The sequence below is a fragment of the Artemia sp. Qi Xiang Cuo genome, chromosome 8, assembly GCF_049724085.1.
Source record: "Artemia sp. Qi Xiang Cuo chromosome 8, ASM4972408v1, whole genome shotgun sequence".
In the NCBI taxonomy this organism is placed as follows: domain Eukaryota; kingdom Metazoa; phylum Arthropoda; class Branchiopoda; order Anostraca; family Artemiidae; genus Artemia; species Artemia sp. Qi Xiang Cuo.
Genome location: NC_142801.1, coordinates 11,458,981 through 11,479,132, shown reverse-complemented (window position 1 = coordinate 11,479,132; position 20,152 = coordinate 11,458,981). Strand labels below are relative to the sequence as shown.

Sequence of the window (20,152 nt, the reverse complement as noted above, 5' to 3'; positions counted from 1 at the left end):
TGAAATTTCTACAATTTTCTATATAAACCTTATATGACCCCAGGGAATAACTTACAACCCTTGCACTGAGGGAACTGAAGGGGTTATCAACCTAAAAGACCTAATTTCCAAAACTTTCGACTACGTTGAACAAAATGGATATCTCAAAATTTTAATTGGATGTGTTTTGGGAAATGGTGGGCGTGAGAGGGGGTTAGTTGCCCTTCAATCACTTTCGATCATTAAAAGAGCACTAGCCCCTTCAATTTCCAATTGAATGAGCCCTTTTTGATGTTTTTACAACATCGCTTTTGATTAAAACCTTACATGCTCCCTGGGCATAACTTACAACCCTTGCCCTGAGGGTTGCGGGGGAGGGGTTGTCATCCTTAAGGACATGATTTGTAGAGTATTCAATTATGTAGCATTAAACAGCTATCTCAAAATTCTGACTGGATGAGTTTGGAGAAAAGGTAAGCGTCAGAGGGGGGTTAGTTACTATCAAATTACTTTAAACGATTAAAAATGGCACTAGCCCTTTGAATTTCCAATCGTAAGATCTCTTTGTCAAGTTTTCACGACAAAGATTTCAATAAAAAATTATATGCCCCCAGGGCATAACTTATAACCCTTGCCCTGAAGACCATAGGGGGAGTGTCCTGCTCAAAGGTATAATTTCCTGAACTTTAAACTGTGTGGAACAAAATGGCTATCTCAAAATTTTTATTGGATATGCTTGGGGAAATGGTGGGCGTGGAAAGGGGTGTTAGTTGCCTTCCAATCACTTTCGACTACCAAAAAGGGCACTAGCCATTTCAATTTCCAATCGAATGAGCTCTTTTTGAAGTTTCTATGAAAACGCGTTCTATAAAAACCTATTATGCCCCCAGGGCAGAACTTACAACCCTTGCCCTGAGGGCTGTGGGGGAGTTTCCTCCTAAAAAGCATAATTTCTATGTGGAAATCAACTACGTTGAACAAAATGGCTATCTCAAAATTTTTATTGGATGTGTTTGGGGGAATGATGGGCGTGGAGATGGGCTAGTTGCCCTCCAGTCACTTTCGACTATTAAAAAGGGCACTCGCCACTCCAATTTCCAATCGAATGAGCTCTTTTCGAAGTTTCTACAACAACTGCTTCGATACGAAGTGCCCGGGTATGGAAAAAAAATAATACATTGTGCCAACATCGTTCTTTATGAAAGCGCTATAGAAAGCGTATAGTAATTTATAGAAAGCGAACCCCCCTCTCACGCCCACCATTTCCCCAAACACATCCAATCTAAATTTTGAGATACTTATTTTGTTCAACGTAGTTTAAAGCTATAGAACTTAGGTCTTTGAAGATGACAACCCCCCCCCCCCCAACCCTCAGGGCAATGGTTGTAAGTTATGCCCTGCGGGCATATAAGGTTTCTATAGGAAGTTTTGTCGTAGAAACTTCAAAAAGAGCTCATTCGATTTGAAATTGAAAGGGTTTTGAGATAGCCATCTGGTTCAACGTAAAGCTCTGGAAATTATGTCTTTGAGGATGACAAACCCCCCACACCCCACAGGGCTATATAAAAACATTCAATCAAAATTTTGAGATAACCATTTTGTTCAACGTAGTTGAAAAGTCCGGAAATTATGTCTTTGAGGATGATAAACCTCAAAATTTTGAAGTTTAATAGCCAAGAAAGACTATTAAAGCCTTGCTTTGATATATCTTGACAATAAGGTATAATCGAGTTTTTTTTAGGTAATGGAAGACCAAAACTTATATTCTGTATACAATTCGGCTTTCTCTTTTCTTGTTTTGTAAAAACATCAGGGATTATGATTTTTCTGGAACGCCAGCCTTCCTTGGCTTTGGTATTTCTGGTAAAAACATTAGGGATTGTGATTTTTCCTGGAACGCCTTGAGGTAATGGAAGACCAAAACTTTATATTCTGTATACGATTCGGCTTTCTTTTTTCTTGCTTTGTAAAAATATCAGGGATTATGATTTTTGCCGGAACGCCTTGAAGTAATGGAAGACCAAAACTTATATTCTGTATAAGATTTGGCTTTCTCTTTTCTTGCTTTGTAAAAACATCAGGGATTATTATTTTTGCCGGAACGCCTTGAGGTAATGGAGGACCAAAACTTATGTTCTGTATACGATTTGGCTTTCTCTTTTCTTGCTTTGTAAAAACATCAGGGATTATTATTTTTGCCGGAACGCCGTGAGGTAATGGAAGACCAAAACTTATGTTCTTTATACGATTTGGCTTTCTCTTTTCTTGCTTTGTAAAAACATCAGGGATTATGATTTTTCTGGAACGCCAGCCTTCCTTGGCTTTGGTATTTCTGGTAAAAACATTAGGGATTGTGATTTTTGCCGGAACGCCTTGAGGTAATGGAAGACCAAAACTTTATATTCTGTACACGATTCGGCTTTCTTTTTTCTTGCTTTGTAAAAACATCAGGGATTATGATTTTTGCCGGAACGCCTTGAGGTAATGGAGGACCAAAACTTATGTTCTGTATACGATTTGGCTTTCTCTTTTCTTGCTTTGTAAAAACATCAGGGATTATTATTTTTGCCGGAACGCCGTGAGGTAATGGAGGACCAAAACTTATGTTCTTTATACGATTTGGCTTTCTCTTTTCTTGCTTTGTAAAAACATCAGGGATTATGATTTTTCTGGAACGCCAGCCTTCCTTGGCTTTGGTATTTCTGGTAAAAACATTAGGGATTGTGATTTTTGCCGGAACGCCTTGAGGTAATGGAAGAACAAAACTTTATATTCTGTACACGATTCGGCTTTATTTTTTCTTGCTTTGTAAAAACATCAGGGATTATGATTTTTGCCGGAACGCCTTGAGGTAATGAAGGACTAAAACTTATGTTCTGTATACGATTTGGCTTTCTCTTTTCTTGCTTTGTAAAAACATCAGGGATTATGATTTTTCTGGAACGCCAGCCTTCCTTGGCTTTGGTATTTCTGGTAAAAACATTAGGGATTGTGATTTTTGCCGGAACGCCTTGAGGTAATGGAAGACCAAAACTTATGTTCTGTATACGATTTGGCTTTCTCTTTTCTTGCTTTGTAAAAACATAAGGGATTATGATTTTTCTGGAACGCCAGCCTTCCTTGGCTTTGGTATTTCTGGTAAAAAAAATTAGGGATTGTGATTTTTGCCGGAACGCCTTGAGGTAATGGAAGACCAAAACTTTATATTCTGTATACGATTCGGCTTTCTTTTTTCTTGCTTTGTAAAAACATCAGGGATTATTATTTTTGCCGGAACGCCTTGAGGTAATGGAGGACCAAAACTTATGTTCTGTATACGATTTGGCTTTCACTTTTCTTGCTTTGTAAAAACATCAGGGATTATTATTTTTGCCGGAACGCCGTGAGGTAATGGAGGACCAAAACTTATGTTCTTTATACGATTTGGCTTTCTCTTTTCTTGCTTTGTAAAAACATCAGGGATTATGATTTTTCTGGAACGCCAGCCTTCCTTGGCTTTGGTATTTCTGGTAAAAACATTAGGGATTGTGATTTTTGCCGGAACGCCTTGAGGTAATGGAAGACCAAAACTTTATATTCTGTATACGATTCGGCTTTCTTTTTTCTTGCTTTGTAAAAACATCAGGGATTATGATTTTTGCCGGAACGCCTTGAGGTAATGGAGGACCAAAACTTATGTTCTGTATACGATTTGGCTTTCTCTTTTCTTGCTTTGTAAAAACATCAGGGATTATTATTTTTGCCGGAACGCCTTGAGGTAATGGAGGACCAAAACTTATGTTCTTTATACGATTTGGCTGTCTCTTTTCTTGCTTTGTAAAAACATCAGGGATTATGATTTTTCTGGACCGCCAGCCTTCCTTGGCTTTGGTATTTCTTGTAAAAACATTAGGGATTGTGATTTTTGCCGGAACGCCTTGAGGTAATGGAAGACCAAAACTTTATATTCTGTACACGATTCGGCTTTCTTTTTTCTTGCTTTGTAAAAACATCAGGGATTATTATTTTTGCCGGAACGCCTTGAGGTAATGGAGGACCAAAACTTATGTTCTGTATACGATTTGGCTTTCTCTTTTCTTGCTTTGTAAAAACATCTGGGATTATGATTTTTCTGGAACGCCAGCCTTCCTTGGCTTTGGTATTTCTGGTAAAAACATTAGGGATTGTGATTTTTTCCGGAACGCCTTGAGGTAATGGAAGACCAAAACTTTATATTCTGTATACGATTCGGCTTTCTTTTTTCTTGCTTTGTAAAAACATCAGGGATTATGATTTTTCTGGAACGCCAGCCTTCCTTGGCTTTGGTATTTCTGGTAAAAACATTAGGGATTGTGATTTTTGCCGGAACGCCTTGAGGTAATGGAAGACCAAAACTTATTTTCTGTATACGATTTGGCTTTCTCTTTTCTTGCTTTGTAAAAACATCAGGGATTATGATATTTCTGGAATGCCAGCCTTCCTTGGCTTTGGTATTTCTGGTAAAAACATTAGGGATTGTGATTTTTGCCGGAACGCCTTGAGGTAATGGAAGACCAAAACTTTATATTCTATATACGATTCGGCTTTCTTTTTTCTTGCTTTGTAAAAACATCAGGGATTATGATTTTTCTGGAACGCCAGCCTTCCTTGGCTTTGGTATTTCTGGTAAAAACATTAGGGATTGTGATTTTTGCCGGAACGCCTTGAGGTAATGGAAGACCAAAACTTATGTTCTTTATACGATTTGGCTTTCTCTTTTCTTGCTTTGTAAAAACATCAGGGATTATGATTTTTCTGGAACGCCAGCCTTCCTTGGCTTTGGTATTTCTGGTAAAAACATTAGGGATTGTGATTTTTGCCGGAACGCCTTGAGGTAATGGAAGACCAAAACTTTATATTATGTATACGATTCGGCTTTCTTTTTTCTTGCTTTGTAAAAACATCAGGGATTATTATTTTTGCCGGAACGCCTTGAGGTAATGGAAGACCAAAACTTATATTCTGTATACGATTTGGCTTTCTCTTTTCTTGCTTTGTAAAAACATCAGGGATTAGGATTTTTCTGGAACGCCAGCCTTCCTTGGCTTTGGTATTTCTGGTAAAAACATTAGGGATTGTGATTTTTGCCGGAACGCCTTGAGGTAATAGAAGACCAAAACTTTATATTCTGTATACGATTCGGCTTTCTTTTTTCTTGCTTTGTAAAAACATCAGGGATTATTATTTTTGCCGGAACGCCTTGAGGTAATGGAGGACCAAAACTTATGTTCTGTATACGATTTGGCTTTATCTTTTCTTGCTTTGTAAAAACATCAAGGATTATGATTTTTCTGGAACGCCAGCCTTCCTTGGCTTTGGTATTTCTGGTAAAAACATTAGGGATTGTGATTTTTGCCGGAACCCCTTGAGGTAATGGAAGACCAAAACTTTATATTCTGTATACGATTCGGCTTTCTTTTTTCTTGCTTTATAAAAACATCTGGGATTATTATTTTTGCCGGAACGCCTTGAGGTAATGGAGGACCAAAACTTATGTTCTGTATGCGATTTGGCTTTCTCTTTTCTTGCTTTGTAAAAACATCAGGGATTATGATTTTACTGGAACGCCAGCCTTCCTTGGCTTTGGTATTTCTGGTAAAAACATTAGGGATTGTGATTTTTGCCGGAACGCCTTGAGGCAATGGAAGACCAAAACTTTATATTCTGTATACGATTCGGCTTTCTTTTTTCTTGCTTTGTAAAAACATCAGGGATTATTATTTTTGCCGGAACGCCTTGAGGTAATGGAGGACCAAAACTTATGTTCTGTATGCGATTTGGCTTTCTCTTTTCTTGCTTTGTAAAAACATCAGGGATTATGATTTTACTGGAACGCCAGCCTTCCTTGGCTTTGGTATTTCTGGTAAAAACATTAGGGATTGTGATTTTTGCCGGAACGCCTTGAGGTAATGGAAGACCAAAACTTTGTATTCTGTATACGATTCGGCTTTCTTTTTCCTTGCTTTGTAAAAACATCAGGGATTATTATTTTTGCCGGAACGCCTTGAGGTAATGGAAGACCAAAACTTATGTTCTGTATACGATTTGGCTTTCTCTTTTCTTGCTTTGTAAAAACATCAGGGATTATGATTTTTCTGGAACGCCAGCCTACCTTGGCTTTGGTATTTCTGGTAAAAACATTAGGGATTGTGATTTTTGCCGGAACGCCTTGAGGTAATGGAAGACCATAACTTTATATTCTGTATACGATTCGGCTTTCTTTTTTATTGCTTTGTAAAAACATCAGGGATTATTATTTTTGCCGGAACGCCTTGAGGTAATGGAAGACCAAAACTTATGTTCTGTATACGATTTGGCTTTCTCTTTTCTTGCTTTGTAAAAACATCAGGGATTATGATTTTTCCTGGAACGTCTTGAGATAATTGGAAGACCAAAGCTTGTATTCTGTATACAATTCGGCTTTTTCTTTTCTTGCTTTGTAAAAACATCAGGGATTATGATTTTTCCTGGAACGTCTTGAGATAATTGGAAGACCAAAGCTTGTATTCTGTATACAATTCGGCTTTTTCTTTTCTTGCTTTGTAAAAACATCAGGGATTATGATTTATCCTGGAACGCCAGCCTTTCTTGGCTTTGATATTTCTCGACGATATACTAAAACCTATACTAACTAATGCTAAAACCTATAGCTAAATCTATACTAACCTGTACTAAACCTATAACTAAACCTATACTAAAACCTAAGCCAATACTTGACCACTAAAACCTGTACTAAACCCTATATTCTCTATACGAGTCGGCTTTCTCCTTTCCTACTTTGTGAAAGCATCAGTAATTTTGATTTTTCCCGGAACGTCTTGAGGTAATGGAAGACCAAAACTTATATTCTGTATACGATTAAGCTTTCTCTTTTCTTGCTTTGTAAAAACATCAGGGATTATGATTTATCCTGGAACGCCTGCCTTTCTTGGCTTTGATATTTCACGACGATATACTAAACCCTATACTAACTAATGCTAAAACCTATAGCTAAACCTATACTAACCTGTACTAAACCTATAACTAAACCTATACTAAAACCTAAGCCAATACTTGACCACTAAAACCTGTACTAAACCCTATATTCTCTATACGAGTCGGCTTTCTCCTTTCCTACTTTGTGAAAGCATCAGTAATTTTGATTTTTCCCGGAACGTCTTGAGGTAATGGAAGACCAAAACTTATATTCTGTATACGATTAAGCTTTCTCTTTTCTTGCTTTGTAAAAACATCAGGGATTATGATTTATCCTGGAACGCCTGCCTTTCTTGGCTTTGATATTTCACGACGATATACTAAACCCTATACTAACTAATGCTAAAACCTATAGCTAAACCTATACTAACCTGTACTAAACCTATAACTAAACCTATACTAAAACCTAAGCCAATACTTGACCACTAAAACCTGTACTAAACCTTATATTCTCTATACGAGTCGGCTTTCTCCTTTCTTACTTTGTGAAAGCATCAGTAATTTTGATTTTTCCCGGAACGTCTTGAGGTAATGGAAGACCAAAACTTATATTCTGTATACAATTAAGCTTTCTCTTTTCTTGCTTTGTAAAAACATCAGGGATTATGATTTATCCTGGAACGCCTGCCTTTCTTGGCTTTGATATTTCACGACGATATACTAAACCCTATACTAACTAATGCTAAAACCTATAGCTAAATCTATACTAACCTGTACTAAACCTATAACTAAACATATACTAAAACCTAAGCCGATACTCGACCACTAAAACCTATACTAAAACCTATATTCTCTATACGAGTCGGGTTTCTCCCTTCTTGCTTTGTAAGAGCGTCAGGGATTATGATTTATCCTGGAACGTCTTGAGGTAATAGAAGACGAAGACCAAAACTTATATTCTGTACACGAGCCGGTTTTCTCCCTTCTTGCTTTGTAAAAACGTCAGGAATTATGATTTATCCTGGAACGTCTTGAGGTAATTTAAGAAGAATACCAAAACTTATATTCTGTACACGAGCCGGTTTTCTCCCTTCTTGCTTTGTAAAAACATCAGGAATTATGATTTTTCCTGGAACGTCTTGAGGTAATGAAAGATGAAGACCAAAACTTATATTCTGTACACGAGCCGGTTTTCTCCCTTCTTGCTTTGTAAAAACATCAGGAATTATGATTTTTCCTGGAACGTCTTGAGGTAATGAAAGATGAATACCAAAACTTATATTCTGTACACGAGCCGGTTTTCTCCCTTTTTGCTTTGTAAAAACATCAGGAATTATGATTTTTCCTGGAACGTCTTGAGGTAATGAAAGATGAAGACCAAAACTTATATTATGTACACGAGCCGGTTTTCTCCCTTCTTGCTTTGTAAAAAAATCAGGAATTATGATTTTTCCTGGAACGTCTTGAGGTAATGGAAGACGAAGACGAAAACTTATATTCTGTACACGAGCCGGTTTTCTCCCTTCTTGCTTTGTAAAAACATCATGAATTATGATTTTTCCTGGAACGTCTTGAGGTAATGAAAGATGAATACCAAAACTTATATTCTGTACACGAGCCGGTTTTCTCCCTTCTTGCTTTGTAAAAACATCTGGAATTATGATTTTTCTGGAACGTCTTGAGGTAATGAAAGATGAAGACCAAAACTTATATTCTGTACACGAGCCGGTTTTCTCCCTTCTTGCTTTGTAAAAACTTCAGGAATTATGATTTTTACTGGAACGTCTTGAGGTAATGAAAGATGAAGACCAAAACTTATATTATTTACACGAGCCGTTTTTCTCCCTTCTTGCTTTGTAAAAACTTCAGGAATTATGATTTTTCCTGGAATGTCTTGAGGTAATGAAAGATGAAGACCAAAACTTATATTCTGTACACGAGCCGTTTTTCTCCCTTCTTGCTTTGTAAAAACTTCAGGAATTATGATTTTTCCTGGATTGTCTTGAGGTAATGAAAGATGAAGACCAAAACTTATATTCTGTACACGAGCCGGTTTTCTCCCTTCTTGCTTTGTAAAAACATCAGGAATTATGATTTTTCCTGGAACGTCTTGAGGTAATGAAAGATGAAGACCAAAAATTATATTCTGTACACGAGCCGGTTTTCTCCCTTCTTGCTTTGTAAAAACATCAGGAATTATGATTTTTCCTGGAACGTCTTGAGGTAATGTAAGAAGAAGACGAAAACTTATATTCTGTACACGAGCCGGTTTTCTCACTTCTTGCTTTGTAAAAACATCAGGAATTATGATTTTTCCTGGAACGTCTTGAGGTAATGAAAGATGAAGACCAAAACTTATATTCTGTACACGAGCCGGTTTTCTCCCTTCTTGCTTTGTAAAAACCTCAGGAATTATGAATTTTCCTGGAACGTCTTGAGGTAATGAAAGATGAAGACCAAAACTTATATTCTGTACACGAGCCGGTTTTCTCCCTTCTTGCTTTGTAAAATATCAGGAATTATGATTTTTCCTGGAACGTCTTGAGGTAATGGAAGACGAAGACGAAAACTTATATTCTGTACACGAGCCGGTTTTCTCCCTTCTTGCTTTGTAAAAACATCAGGAATTATGATTTTTCCTGGAACGTCTTGAGGTAATGAAAGATGAAGACCAAAACTTATATTCTGTACACGAGCCGATTTTCTCCCTTCTTGCTTTCTAAAAACATCAGGAATTATGATTTTTCCTCGAACGTCTTGAGGTAATGAAAGATGAAGACCAAAACTTATATTCTGTACACGAGCCGTTTTTATCCCTTGTTGCTTTGTAAAAACATCAGGACTTATGATTTTTCCTGGAATGTCTTGAGGTAATGAAATACGAATACCAAAACTTATATTATGTACACGAGCCGTTTTTCTCCCTTCTTGCTTTGTAAAAACATCAGGGATTATGATTTATACTGGAACGTCTTGAGGTAATGTAAGACGAAGACCAAAACTTATATTCTGTACACGAGCCGGTTTTCTCCCTTCTTGCTTTGTAAAAACATCAGGAATTATGATTTTTCCTGGAACGTCTTGAGGTAATGAAAGATGAAGACCAAAACTTATATTCTGTACACGAGCCGGTTTTCTCCCTTCTTGCTTTGTAAAAACATCAGGAATTATGATTTTTACTGGAACGTCTTGAGGTAATGAAAGATGAAGACCAAAACTTATATTCTGTACACGATCCGGTTTTCTCCCTTCTTGCTTTGTAAAAACATCAGGAATTATGATTTTTCCTGGAACGTCTTGAGGTAATGAAAGATGAAGACCAAAACTTATATTATGTACACGAGCCGGTTTTCTCCCTTCTTGCTTTGTAAAAACATCAGGAATTATGATTTTACCTGGAACGTCTTGAGGTAATGAAAGAAGAAGACCAAACCTTATATTCTGTACACGAGCCGGTTTTCTCCCTTCTTGCTTTGTAAAAACATCAGGAATTATGATTGTTCCTGGAACGTCTTGAGGTAATGGAAGACGAAGACCAAAACTTATATTCTGTACACGAGCCAGCTTTCTCTCTTCTTGCTTTATAAAAGGATTACGGTATGTATCGCTAAAAGTTAGAATATCCATATTTACTTTAAAAGGGTAAACTGGTTTTAATGATCAAAGAAACGGTTTGAAACAGTTCACTTAGTAAAATCATTTGTATGAAATTTAACTATATAATTTAAGTTCTACCCAAATATTTTCTGATGATAGGTTGAAGCACTTATTTTTGCTGTTGCAAAAAAAACAAAAAACAATTAAATAACTTTCTTTGCGCTTTAATCACAATTAATAAGTGAAGAAAATATTGCGCTTCAAAATAAATGACATCACAGGTCCCTACAGAACAAATCACTCACTACATAGTTAAATATTGACATATATGTCTCTAAAAGGAAGTACCTGCTGTCAAACACTTATTACAACAACAAAAGTATGAAGAAAAGACCTCTAGGAAATATGACATCATGATATCATGGTCAACCTCTGTTTGAGTGCCTTTTCTTAGTAATAGTTTTACATACAATATTTCTGATACTGATAGAAAAACACAATAACGCTGATGTAGTAAAGAGTGACGTCTTCCCAATATTACCTTCCACACTGTTTCGTTGAACATAAAATATGGAATCATAAACTTATAGTTTGAGTTCCATTTTTAAAGTTCTGCTGTCAATCAGAGAGTACAAACTACTCCTTTTACCAAATACCACAAAAAGGTATTGGGCCCAATCTCTAAGTAGATAATTCAGTCAAGCTAGTTTAAAATGTAACGATTAAATTTTTTCAGGGGGGGATTTTCTAATATGATAACCTTTTGAACTCTGATAGGCAAAACAACACTTTTATACTAGCATAGAAAAACAATCCAGCAGAAATAAGATTAACAGAGAGTTGGTCTAGAGATTGCCTAGAGTCGACCTGAAAACTCAACAAATTTCTTATACATTTAATTATTAAATAGCAAAATTTAGACAAGTTCTTTCCATTCTTTCTTGTCACTAGGGTGCACATAGACAAGATGAACAGAACCTCCTGAAATATTTTTTTTAGGCTTTAATCATACGCTTTTTGGAAAACGCCAAATTAATCCCCAGTTCACAATCGGCTAAATAAACTAATTTTGTGAGTCATTGTTGAAACTTCAACGCTTGTCACGGTCTAACGATTTGAGATGCTCAAATTGCTTGCTGTTATGTCATGAATATCTGGAAGTATTTAAAATCAGGACTAGTTGGTAATTTGGCTGTATCAATCGCTGAAACCTATTTTCCAGATACAGGGCTAAAATATGCTGTCTAGGGCTTTAGCCCATGAACAATCGATATACTCTGTTAAAATTTGTATTTTTCTGTATTTTAACCTTCTGTGGGCACAAATTGAGGTTTTGTGACACACAGTGATAACAAAAGGCCACTGTGTTGTGATGGGGGGGGGGCTTAAAAACATTCTGAATACAGCCTTACGTTGTGAACAATTTATTAGCTATCTGTGAATTCCTATTCTCTTGCACTTTGACCCCCTTTGGGGAATTATTAATGTTTTGTGGCACATAATGGCAGAAAACGCCACTCTGCTGTCGTTTATCAAGACGAGGATTCAAAACCTTTTGTTTGGGGTCTTAGACCACAGAAAATAGATTGACTATCTTAAAATTTCACTTCTTTAGGAATATACGTTTGGTGACACAAAATGGCAGAAAATGCCACTTTACTTTACCTATTTAGCTAATTGTGAACTGGGGATTAATTTGGCGTTTTCCAAAAAGCGTATGATTAAAAACCTAAAAAAAAATATTTCAGGAGGTTCTGTTCATCTTGTCTATGTGCACCCTAGTGACAAGAAAGAATGGAAAGAACTTGTCTAAATTTTGCTATTTAATAATTAAATGTATAAGAAATTTGTTGAGTTTTCAGGTCGACTCTAAACAATCTCTAGACCAACTCTCTGTTAATCTTATTTCTGCTGGATTGTTTTTCTATGCTAGTATAAAAGTGTTGTTTTGCCTAGGAGTTCAAAAGGCTACTTATCATATTAGAAAATCACCCCCCCCCTAGAAAAAATTTAATCGTTACATATCAAACCAGTTTGACTGAATTACCTACCTAGAGATTGGGCCCAATACCTTTTTGTGGTATTTGGTAAAAGGAGTAGTTTGTACTCTCTGATTGACAGCAGAACTTTAAAAATGGAACTCAAACTATAAGTTTATGATTCCATATTTTATGTTCAACGAAACAGTGTGGAAGGTAATATTGGGAAGGCGTCACTCTTTACTACATCAGCGTTATTGTGTTTTTCCATCAGTATCAGAAATACTGTATGTAAAACTGTTACTAAGAAGAGGCACTCAAACAGAGGTTGACCATGATGTCATGATGTCATATTTCCTAGAGGTCTTTTCTTCATGCTTTTGTTGTTGTAATAAGTGTTTGACAGCGGTTACTTCCTTTTAGAGAAACATATGTCAATATTTAACTATGTAGTGAGTGATTTGTTCTGTAGGGACCTGTGATGTCATTTATTTTGAAGCGCAATATTTTCTTCACTTATTAATTGTGATTAAAGCGCAAAGAAAGTTATTTAATTCTTGTTTTTTTTGCAACAGCAAAAATAAGTGCTTCAACCTATCATTAGAAAATATTTGGGTAGGACTTAAAATATATAGAGTTAAATTTCATACAAATTATTTTACTAAGTGAACTGTTTCAAACCGTTTCTTTGATCAATAATTTTGAATTCTATACATAAGATATGGAAGAACAGAGGACTCAGTACCAAACTCCACTGACAAGCAGATATGCATCTAAAGAAATGAGCTTTTTGTTCAGTGAAAAGCACAAATTTGTCACATGGAGGAAACTGTGGCTCCATCTAGCAAAGGCAGAGAAGGAACTAGGGCTTGTCATCACTGACGAACAAATTCAAGAACTGGAAGAGCATATTGAAGATATTGATTTTGATGTTGTCAGTAGTTATGAAAGAAAATTGAAGCACGATGTCATGGCTCACATTCATGCTTTCCAAGACAAGTGTTCAACGGCTGGATCAATCATACATCTTGGAGCTACTTCAGCTTATGTGCAAGACAATGCGGATTTAATCTCTCTGCAGAAAGGACTAGATCTGCTTATTGTCGGTGTAGGATGCTGTGTTCAGAGGCTTTCTAAGTTTGCGGAAGAATACAAAGATTTACCAACTCTTGGATATACTCACTTGCAATCCGCCCAGTTGACAACTGTTGGAAAAACAGCATGTCTTTGGATTCAAGATCTACTTATTGATGAGTCGAATTTGACAAGACTGAGGCATGGCTTGAGATTCCGAGGGATAAAGGGAGCAACAGGAACCCAAGCCTCCTTTTTGGTTCTTTTTAAAGGCGATCATGAGAAGGTGAAAAAGTTGGATAAGCGTGTTGCTGAACTTGCTGGATTTGAGAAAACTTTTGCTGTGACGGGTCAAACGTATCCCAGAAAAATTGACTGTGATATAATTTCAGCTCTCTCGTCTCTTGGATCAACTCTTCACAAGCTTTTTACAGATATCCGCTTGCTCGCCAGTTTCAAAGAAATTGAAGAGCCATTTGAGAAGTCACAAATTGGATCTTCAGCTATGCCTTATAAGCGCAATCCTATGAGATCAGAACGATGTTGTAGTTTAGCTCGTCATCTAATGACTTTGGTAATGAATCCCCTTCAAACAGCTTCGGTTCAGTGGATGGAAAGGACGCTAGATGACAGCGCCAATAGGCGGATAACACTTTCTGAGGCATTTTTAACTGCAGATGCTGCTCTTCGAATATTACAAAATATTAGTGAAGGTATTGTTGTCTATCCAAAGATTATTGAATCCAGAATAGCTCAAGAACTACCCTTCCTTGTTACGGAGAACATAATTATGGTAATGGTGGAGGCTGGTGGAAACAGACAAGAATACTATGAAAAGATACGAGTCCTTTCCCAAGAAGCTGGTAATCAAGTGAAAATGTTTGGCATGCAGTTTGCCATTAACAATTTAATGGCAAAAATTCGAGAGAATCCATATTTCGCTCCCATTTGTGAGCAGTTGGACCGTCTTGAGGATCCTAAGAGTTTTATTGGAAGGGCTCCGGAGCAAGTTACTGAGTTCCTTGAAGAAGAAGTTTACCCAGTTTTGGAAAAGTACAAAGGAAAATTAGAAGGTGCTGTGGATTTGCATGTGTAAAGGCTGATTTAAAAATTAAAAATAAAATTTGATGCTCATTCAGCACCTTGCCCTGCTTTTTCAGATGATTTTTGTGCAAGGTATGGTTCCCAGTAATTTTTGCATAGGGTCCCTTACCCCTGTGCCAAAAAAGGGGAAACCCCTGGAACAATGTACGTCTTTTCGACCCATTACGATATCAACAACTTTTTGCAAAATTTTTGAGCTACTTATAATTAAAGAAATAAATGAGAAATGTTACGCACCACCCTCCCAATTTGGCTTTCAACCTGGTCTTGGTTGTGGCCATGCGTTACGCATCGTGGCTTCTGTCCTTATTGACGCTGAAAGCTCAGGCGAGTCGGTCGCGATTGGTGTTCATGATGTCAAGCGTGCGTTTTATTCCCTTATCCACAACCAAATTTTTCTAGAAATGGGAAAGAGAGGCGTCCAACGAGATGTCATAATGCCATTAAAGGACATGTATGAAAACCTCCAGGCACAAATAAAAGTTGTTTCGCCCGAGAAGAATATAAGTGAAATTCACCCAACCGTCCCAGTACGAAAAGGCGCCCGGCAAGGCGCTCCTACTTCTGCCCCGGCTTTTAATAACAGTGTTCTTCCAGCACAGGAAAATTACCAAATAACGTGTGTTCTGGATGGTATTGACCTTTCTCTTCTTTGTTAGGCTGACGATATTTTAAATATGAGCCGGAATATTGGTGGCATTGAATGTAATTTTGCTATTTTTCAAAAGCAATATGCTGCGATAGGCCTAGAATTTAACGCTGCAAAATCAGAGGCATTACTGTTTAATTGGCCCGAAAACCAAGTCCCGCCTACCATAGACCTTGGACAGACAAGTATTAAGCCAGCAGATCACATCATTTATCTTGGACTACCGATTGGTAAAACGCTGAGACACACACGACAGCTATTAATTCAACATCTAGAAAAGCGTACCGGTTTTGCATACAGCAGATTGGTTGCAGCGAAGTTCAGCTTCAACCGGTTTATCCTTGCTCGGCTGTATACTGCACTAGCATTGCCCCATTTTTTATACCTGAGCCCTTTTTGGCGAACATTTCCATGCACCGCTAAACAGAAACTTCTAGCAATATTTTTTAAATATGCTAAGTACCTTTTAAGACTCCCCCCCTGGACACGTAACACATACCTCATTAATAGGTATAAACTAGCAGATCCCACTCTTATAATTGAAAATCAGATATCCCGTTTTAATAGTAAAATTGGTAACCACCCCTAGCATAGTTTACTCAAGCAGTAGTCAAGTGTAGAAATGTTTCGTATTTTTTGTCAGTTTAGTGTTTTTCTCGTTTGTATCCGTTGAAGTATTATTTGTCCCTTTTTTTTTTTATCTTTATTGTACTCTGTCTTGTGTTTTTGTAATGACGGGTTATAAATAAATAATAATAATAATAATAAGCAGTTTACCCTTTTAAAGTAAATATGGATATTCTAACTTTTAGCGATACATACCGTGATCCTTTTATAAAGCAAGAAGAGAGAAAGCTGGCTCGTGTACAGAATATAAGTTTTGGTCTTCGTCTTCCATTACCTCAAGACGTTCCAGGAAAAATCATAATACCTGATGTTTTTGCAAAGCAAGAAGGGAGAAAACCGGCTCGTGTACAGAATATAAGTTTAGGTGTTCGTCTTCCGTTATTACCTCAAGACGTTCCAGGAACAATCATAATTCCTGATGTTTTTACAAAGCAAGAAGGGAGAAAACCGGCTCGTGTACAGAATATAAGGTTTGGTCTTCGTCTTCCATTACCTCAAGACGTTCCAGGAAAAATCATAACTCCTGATGTGTTTTCAAAGCAAGAAGGGAGAAAACCGGCTCGTGTACAGATTATAAGTTTTGGTCTTTGTCTTCCAGTACTTCAAGACGTTCCAGGAACAATCATAATTCCTGATGTTTTTACAAAGCAAGAAGGGATAAAACCGGCTCGTGTACAGAATATAAGTTTTGGTCTTTGTCTTCCATTACCTCAAGACGTTCCAGGAACAATCATAATTCCTGATGTTTTTACAAAGCAAGAAGGGAGAAAACCGGCTCGTGTACACGATATAAGTTTCGGTCATCGTCTTCCATTACCTCAAGACGTTCCAGAAACAATCATAATTCCTGATGTTTTTAAAAAGCAAGAAAGGAGAAAACCGGCCCGTGTACAGGATATAAGTTTTGGTCTTCGTCTTCCATTACCTCAAGATGTTCCAGGAACAATCATAATTCCTGATGTTTTTACAAAGCAAGAAGGGAGAAAACCGGCTCGTGTACAGATTATGAGTTTTGGTCTTTGTCTTCCATTACTTCAAGACGTTCCAGGAACAATCATAATTCCTGATGTTTTTACAAAGCAAGAAGGGAGAAAACCGGCTCGTGTACAGATTATAAGTTTTGGTCTTAGTCTTCCATTACTTCAAGACGTTCCAGGAACAATCATAATTCCTGATGTTTTTACAAAGCAAGAAGGGAGAAAACCGGCTCGTGTACACGATATAAGTTTCGGTCATCGTCTTCCATTACCTCAAGACGTTCCAGGAACAATCATAATTCCTGATGTTTTTACAAAGCAAGAAGGGAGAAAACCGGCCCGTGTACAGGATATTAGTTTTGGTCTTCGTCTTCCATTACCTCAAGATGTTCCAGGAAAAATCATAATACCTGATGTTTTTACAAAGCAAGAAGGGAGAAAACCGGCCCGTGTACAGGATATAAGTTTTGGTCTTCGTCTTCCATTACTTCAAGATGTTCCAGGAAAAATCATAATTCCTGATGTTTTTACAAAGCAAGAAGGGAGAAAACCGGCTCGTGTACAGAATATAAGTTTTGGTCTTTGCCTTCCATTACCTAAAGATGTTCCAGGAAAAATCATAATTCCTGATGTTTTTACAAAGCAAGAAGGGAGAAAACGGGCTCATGTACAGAATATAAGTTTTGGTCTTCGTCTTCCATTACCTCAAGACGTTCCAGGAAAAATCATAATTCCTGATGTTTTTACAAAGCAAGAAGCGAGAAAACCGGCTCGTGTACGGAATATAAGTTTTGGTCTTCGTCTTCCATTACCTCAAGACGTTCCAAGAGCAACCATAATTTCTGATGTTTTTACAAAGCAAGAAGGGAGAAAACCGGCTCGTGTACAGAATATAAGTTTTGGTCTTCGTCTTCCATTACCTCAAGACGTTAAAAGAGCACTAGCCATTTCAATTTCCAGTCGAATTAGCCCTTTTTGAGGTTTCTACGACAATGCTTTCTATAAGAACCTTATATGCCCCCAGGGTATAACTCGTAACCCTTGCCCTGAGGGTTGTGTGTGTGTGGGGGGGGGGGGGTTCATCCCTAAAGACATAATTTCCAAAAATTTCAACTACGTTGAACAAAATGGCTATCTAAAAATTTTGATTAGATATGTTTGAGGAAAAGGTGAGCGTGAGAGTGGGGTTAGTTCCCCTCCAATCACTTTCAACTATTAAAAAGGGCACTAGCCCTTTGGATTTCCAATCGAATGAGCCCCTTTTCAAGTTTCTACAACAAAGCTTTCAATAGAAACCTTACATGCCCCCGGGGCATAACTTATAACCCTTGCCCTGAAGACTGTAGTGGGAGTGTCCTGCTCAAAGATATAATTTCCAGAACTTTCAACTGCGTTGAACAAAATGGCTATCTCAAAATTTTGATTGGATGTGATTGGATAAATGGTGGGCGTGGAAGGGGTGTTTGTTGCCTTACAATCACTTTCGAATATTAAAAAGGGCGCTAGCCATTTCAATTTCCAATCGAATGAGCCCCTTTTGAAGTTTCTACGACAACGCTTCCTATAAAAATCTTTGGCCCCAGGGCATAGCTTACAACCCTTGCCCTGAGGGCTGTGGGAGGAGTGTCCTCCACAAAAACATAATTTCTATCTGGAAATCGACTACGCTGAACAAAATAGCTATCTAAAAATTTTGATTGGATGTGTTTGGGGAAATGGTGGGCATGGAAGAGGTGTTAGTTCCAATCCCTTTCCACTATTAAAAAGGGCAATTCCAATTTCCAATCGAATGAGCCCTTTTAGAAGTTTCTACGACAACTCCGTCGATAGGAAGTGTCCTGACCAGAAAATAAATAAATAATACATTGTGCCAACATGGTTCTCTACTTAGGCAGCGCTATTGCGCTGGCTATGATAAGGAATAATGCGATTGGCTTATAAAAATACGTCACAGATGTTTTTTCGTGAAATTAAAGGACACTCGGTACCGCGTAATTATATGAAAACAATCTCAATTTTTGTATTAAGCCATGAATTTTGAGTACTCTACACACCTGGATTTTGGGGTCCAGGTGGACCCCCATCTTGGTGGGGGTCCACCTGGATCCGCCTTTGCACTGAAGATGCAAAAAGTAAAGAAGCCAAAGCCTAGAGTGTTCACTATTGAAAAAAGTTTGGAAGAATAGAAAGATAAGTCGCCGAACCAAGACTAGAGCATAAGAAGCAACAGCAAATAAAGTGGTCAAGCATGGCTCAGAAACATGGGCGCTTCGAAAGGATAAGAAAGACCCTTGACTGATCGGTTCGTACTGATTTGAAAGGATAAGAAAGATGCTTGACTGATCGTACATCAAACAGTGAGCTGTACGAAAATACAGCTCAATAACATATTTTCTATAATCAAGGGAAGGTTAAAATAGCTAGGCCACATTTTACGTATGAAGGATGGCAGATTGCCAAAAATTATTGTTTTGACCTTCCATCGGAGGTAAAACGAAAAGTAGGTTGTCCCCGAATAGAATGGAGAGAGGTTACAATATCAGTCATATAAACTGGAAATTCAGAACAGGGGTTAAAGAGTGAGGCCTTGACTGTATTCGGACAGAGGTATAGCGCACGTAGCCACTTGGCCACAACTGACTTGGCATTGCATTAAGTTTTAAGCAGAGTATTAATACTAAAGGTTGCCAAAAAAAAAAAAAACATGACAAAATTACGTTTGGCAAAAACGTGGGGCTTTGTTCTAACTTTGAGATTAAATAAAAAAAAGTTTTCTAACTGAAAGTAAGAAGCAACATTAAAACTTAAAATGAAAACTTTACATGAGGAGGGGAGGGGGCCCCCCCCCCCTCGAGTCGGCTTTCTCCCTTCTTGCTTTGTAAAAACATCAGGAATTATGATTGTTCCTGGAACGTCTTGAGGTAATGGAAGACGAAGACCAAAGCCTATATTCTGTACACGAGCTGGTTTTCTCCCTTCTTGCTTTGTAAAAACATCAGGAATTATGATTTTTCCTGGAACATCTTGTGGTAATGGAAGACGAAGAACAAAACTTATATTCTGTACACGATCCGGTTTTCTCCCTTCTTGCTTTGTAAAAACATCAGGAATTATGATTGTTCCTGGAATGTCTTGAGGTAATGGAAGACGAAGACCAAAGCCTATATTCTGTACACGAGCCGGTTTTCTCCCTTCTTTCTTTTGTAAAAACATCAGGAATTATGATTGTTCCT

General features: G+C 37.5%; 1 protein-coding gene and 1 pseudogene across 1 annotated transcript in view; both read left to right on the top strand.

Annotated features, from left to right (window-relative positions):
- The window catches only part of mIF2 (mitochondrial translation initiation factor 2), a 196,561-nt gene that overhangs the window by 72,161 nt on the left and 104,248 nt on the right, over positions 1-20,152 (top strand). The gene's annotated exons all lie outside the window — the stretch shown is intronic.
- On the top strand, positions 13,196-14,662 carry LOC148949159 (adenylosuccinate lyase pseudogene; annotated as a pseudogene).